Source organism: Triticum dicoccoides, chromosome 3A (assembly GCF_002162155.2).
Source record: "Triticum dicoccoides isolate Atlit2015 ecotype Zavitan chromosome 3A, WEW_v2.0, whole genome shotgun sequence".
In the NCBI taxonomy this organism is placed as follows: Eukaryota; Viridiplantae; Streptophyta; class Magnoliopsida; order Poales; family Poaceae; genus Triticum; species Triticum dicoccoides.
This window is the reverse complement of record NC_041384.1, coordinates 26,273,883-26,279,484: the sequence shown is the minus strand read 5'-3', so window position 1 is coordinate 26,279,484 and position 5,602 is coordinate 26,273,883. Positions and strand designations below refer to the sequence as shown.

General features: G+C 48.1%; 1 pseudogene; it reads right to left on the bottom strand.

Moving 5' to 3' along the window:
• Nucleotides 1-1,985: 1,985 nt before the first annotated feature.
• On the bottom strand, nucleotides 1,986-4,124 carry LOC119271063 (annotated as a pseudogene).
• Between the last annotated feature and the right edge of the window lie 1,478 nt (nucleotides 4,125-5,602).

Sequence of the window (5,602 nt, the reverse complement as noted above, 5' to 3'; positions counted from 1 at the left end):
GCTGCTGACAATGACTACAGAGCCATTGAAAGGTGCCAAAAGAGCTTTCGCATGTCATAGTAATGGAAGTCGAGTTGCTTCTGGGGGGCGATTTGATTATTTGCCATCACTTCCTTTGGACTTTGACAATTTGCCACTAGTTAGATTGAAATTGATCTAATGACCCTCTTTTCTTTAGATTTTGATCTTTTGCCATTTTCCACACAAAAACAATACTTGCAAATAATGTTTTAAATAGCGGGCTATGGCATTTAGCGTCGACCTTTAAAAACAGCTACAGCAGGCTATAGCGGCAAATTGTATATGAGATCATTTAGCGGCAACACCCTCAAACAGCTATAGCGGAGCTATAGCGAGGCTATAGCCGGCTATTTAAAACTAGGGATAAGTATATTTTTCGTCCCTCAATTTTCTCGACAATGTAGAAATAGTCCCCCAACTTCAAAACCAGCAAACATTAGTCCCTCAACTTCTCAAACCGGATAACTTTAGTCCCTCGTACCGCTTTGTTGGTGATGTGGCATGGTTTTGACGGATTTGACTGGTTTGGTTCATGAAGAAGAGGTTGCCGGTCGCCTGCCCCTGAAAGCCTGCTTGCTAGCACCATCTGCTGCTCCCCTGGGCGTGCTACCTTTGAGCACTCCGAGTATCCACAGTCGGCTGGCCGTAGGCCTGTAGCCGTTGTGCCTCAGTAGTACCATTCAATGGTCACCGCGTCTACTAAGCCACCACTTGGGGCGCCCGCTGCATGCCGTTACTTCTTGCATAGCTCCGCCTCAGCCCTGCTGGGCTCACCGTACCTCGGCTCCCCAGCCCGGCCACCCGCCAACTCCTCTCACCTATCCATGTCTCTCTAACCTCCTCCCACGGTCCCACCTATGACCTCTGTTCCTCCTGGACGACAAGAACGAACGGACTGAGCTGCACCCTAGAACTTTAGGTATCTATGTGCGCGTCGAACTCACACCCTGGAACATCGCGGTAGATCGCCGGCGGCGTCACTGCCTCGTGCAGGTACTGGAGCCCCCGCGGTCGTGCATGATTCCGACAAGGAGCCACTCTTGGGCCTGGGAGCACTAGCGGACGATGGAGACTAGGTTGGTGTGCCGGCCAAGATGTCCACGTTCGCCCGGTGGTGCCGACAGCGTGCTCCTTGCTGCTGTGGCGTAGTCGGACGACGAGGTGGTGCCGGTGCCAGAAGTGCAGATGCGCACGCGAGTTGCTCGATCAAATGCCAACTAGAGAGAGATGAGAGGAAAAAGAGATAGAATGAACATGAGAGAGGAATTTTGCCACGTCAGCTAAGACTGGTCAAAACCGGGGCTGAGTCAGCAGCATACCGGGTCGGCTGAGAAGAAGGACTAAACATATCCGGTTTGAAGAGTCGAGGGACTAAGTTTTGCCGGTTTCAGAGTTGAAGGACCAAATGTAGACTTTCGGAAAAACTGAGGGACGAAAAATATACTTTTCCCAAAAATAAAAAATCCCTCTTCTGGGTGGTGTGCCGGTGGCAGGGTGAGAACAGGAACATGTACTATTTTGGCCACGCTTACTTTTCTCTGAGCCAACACGTTGGGTTATTGCAAGTTGTCAGCAACACCCTGGCAGCACTTATTGAGTACAAATGAGATTGTTCAGCCCATGCACTGTGCAGATGTTTCTCTTGTTTTGAAAGATCAACATTTCTAAAAGAGTTCCAGTCTAAAAATGTGTGCTGTGGCTTCTCTGACCCGTTGCATGGTTCAGACTTTGGGGAAGCCCTGGGAGCAGGAGAAGGCCTTGAAGAAACTCGTTGATGCTCTCAAATACATAGATTTACCCTAACATCAGTTGGAAGGCAACTCTTCGAACCGGTAATTACATTCTTAATTTTGAAATCCTAAATACCAATACAAGGAGGTTTGAACTGTAACCCTGAGAGTAATTACATGTACATTGTCGCTATTGTTTTTGAAAAGTATTGTTTCAGCATGCACAGATGCATATCACGGTGAAGGCATCATAACTTGGACAGATGCATAAGATGAAACTGTTGTTGAGTACACTGGAGAACAGAGGAACGGCCGGGGAGGCATCTCCAATTCACCCATCTTCCTCTCCAACATCTCTATAACCCTGCTCATGGACGGGCGGCTTTCAGGGTTCATCTGTATGCACCACAATCCAACCAAGGTCATCCTTCTTACAATTTCTTCAGTCCCATATTTTTCTTCAGATCCATGCAATTCCCTCGCCAAATTATCCCAAACCCAATGTGGAAAAAATGCTTCACTAGAGCTGTCTGCCTTTCCTTTCTGATCCTTCTTCCCTTCGACCATTTCTAGGAGCATCATCCCATAGCTGTAAACATCCGACTTTGTCGAGACGACTCCGAAACCCCTAGAGAACACTTCTGGTGCGATGAAACCAACCGTCCCTCTCGCTTCCGCCATTGAAAGGACACTGTCCTTGAGGTGGCACAGCTTTGCCAGACCAAAGTCTGCAATCTTGGGACAGAACTCGTCATCTAGAAGGATGTTGTTAGGCTTGATATCGAAATGGATGATGCGGGCGTTGCAACCCTGGTGTAGATACTCTAACCCTCGTGCGATACCGATTGCAATTTTTAGGAACATCTCACATCCAATGGCCTGTTTGGTACCCTCTGAATAAATGTGCTTCTGCAAAGAACCATTGGACATGTACTCGTAGACAAGTGCTCGCTTGGATCCCTCTAAACAGAAACCGAGTAGCTTGACAATGTTAACATGAGAAGTCTGGCCGATACTCATAACTTCATTCAGAAAATCTTCTCCGTTGCCTTTTGATCCTTTCAGTAGCTTCACTGCAACCATTCTGCCATCTTGCAGACTTCCCTTGTATACCACACCATATCCACCTTCTCCTAGCTCATCCTTGAATGATCTTGTTATTTTCTTCAGTTGTGAGTACTTATACCTCTTGAGGGCAAGAGATTCACATTTTCTTAGCATTTCGTCGATGTTTGATGTATTGCTGGCGTAAATTCTGAAGATTGCTGATCTGATATTTTTCTTCTGGCGGTACATCAGACATGCAAGACAGGCAAAAACCAAGCTAGCCGCAGCAGACAGCGAAACTGAAAGTGCAGAAAAGGTACAGTTAGAGGTGAGCAACTGAACATGAAGCAGCTTAAAACATTACGTATACTATAATTCTCCCTCCGATCCATATTAATTTTTGCTGACTTAGTACAAAGGGGGTACTTTAGACAGCAGAACATTATTAGAACGCTTACCTATCAAAGTGAGCTTTCTGTTGTGTTTAGTATCTGCATGAAGATGAACAGATTATCAATATAGTGATGGTATTGCACATTCTGACAGAAAATATGCATCTCATGGCAGGCAGCTTACCACAAGTCGACGGGTGCATGCTACCATCTGAGCAAAGGCACGCGAACGCTGATGTGTTGGCATCGTAGCGGCACCGCCCACCGCTTGCCTTGCAGACATTGCAGTCACCGACGGGCTCCCACTGCAATAGGAACCCGCCCTTTATGAGCTGTCTATAATTGCCCGCCGTCATGCCTGCCGGCTCTGCCCCGAGCACCGGAAATATGGAGGTATCGCAGCTCCCTTCATTCACTGGCGGCTGGCCTGTGCCATAGATTCCCCCGAGGTACACGTACATCCCACTGCTGTTGTCCGTGCAGTTGGTCACCGGGACGGCCCCGGGCGGTGGACGCCTCTCTTTGCAGCTGGAGAGCACTAGAGCTCCCTGTTCCTGCGGCTGATGCTGAACCTGTCCGTGATGGCAAAGGCCGAGGACACATTGAACATGATGGTGCACGCGCCGTCAGCGGCCAGGAGGACGTGGACGACGATGAGGGAGCGGCTGCCATAGTTGATGTCGAGGACCTTCATGTAGGAGGTGCTCAGGAAAGCACCAGCCGCTGAGTCGGTGCACGTGAGCCGGAACGCCGGCGGGCCGCAGGAGAACCGGTCCTGGCCGGCCAGCCAGAAGGGGTACGCCAAGGTGAGGTTCCCGCATGTCGCCGGCGGGCAGCCCGCATCTTGGGCGGTGCCACTGGAGGCAGCAGCCGGCTGATGCAAGGAGGCCAAGATCGGTAAGATTGGTAGGAGTAGCAACGAGCTGGGATGCATGTCTGAATTTTGGATATTTCGTGTGCAGCAGAGTCCAGAGAGCCTTCAAGAACGTGATGATTTGAGACTAGAACAGTTCATCCTGGTTTTGCACTCAAATTTGTGGTGTAGTTTGGACTTGTCTTGCCGCGTGCAGCCGGCTAATTTGACTTTGTCATTCCGTGCCAAAAATGTCGCTACCCTGTGTCTACCAGTCTACGTAACACAGGATATTTGTGGAAGGTCAGTCTCTGGTGTTGAATTCTACTTTTCAAGGGTGAACATGTCTCCATGTCTTCTGAATTTCTCTTCCTTTTCTTTCTTTCTTTTTGACTGAACTTTTTGCTGAGCAGCCATTTGATGCCCGATGTCCTTGGGTTACGATGGATTTGTGCGGGAATTTGGAAAAATCACTTTCATTTTCTGCCGGAAACAGTGATAAATCTCTGGACTCCAACCCCTTGAGTTTTCAGCCTTGGTCTCGAGACTTTGTGGTTCAGTAATTTTTTTAGATAGCTAATTACTCATGCCGAGCAGTGTTCAGTACTTCCATTTGACAACATGTATTGCTAATTCTTCTTTGGGGTTGTCGTTTTAACTTTTTGCTTCATACGAGAGCAAGTCAAATTATGCAGTTTATGAGTACAGCCGCTAGGTGGCCCAGTCATGAAAGTTATTAGGTGTATCCTGGAAGAATGAATAGTGAATCTTCATCGACAGCATATTTTAGATTGTCTGTTCGATAGTCCATATGGTTTGTGAAAGAAGTGCCATCAGATGAACTTAAAGGTAGGTCTGATATGCAAGTTACTTCCAGAGTGTGCGGTTTTTGTCGCGACAGGAGGAGACTGCAGCTGTGCGGGAGTTCACGGGGCAGTCGGTCTTGGCAGCAGCCTTACGGTGCGGTTGGGCTCGGCCTCATCCTGGTGAATGTCACCGTTGGTGGTCCATCCATTCCTCGTCTCCACCAGGTGAAGGCTGTGGCGGAGCAGGCAATGTTGCACCTAGCGACAAGGCGGGTACTCCGTCGAGGAGGAGCTGCTACAGTAGAAGGGTATCCCTATGTACTTGTTGCTCATGTTATAGTGCAGTTAATCACCATGTCCACCTTCTCCTAGTTCATTTTTGAATAATCTCGTTATTCTCTTCAGTTGTGAGTACTCATACCTCTTCAGGGCAAGAGGTTCACATTTCCCTAGCATTTTGTCGATATTTGACGTATTGCGATAGTAAATTCTGAAGATTGCTGATCTAATATTTTTCTTCTGACGGTACATCAGACATGCAACACAGGTGAAAACCAAGCTAGCCGCAGCAGAAGAGAGGAACTGAACATGAAGCAGCTTGAAACATTTAGAGACATACGCTGTAATACTTGACTAGACAGCAAAACATTATTACAATGCTTAGTATCTACATTAGTGATGCTGTTGCATATTCTGATAGAGTTCTGCTTAGAGCTCCCTGTTCCTGCGGCTGATGCTGAGCATGTCTGTGAT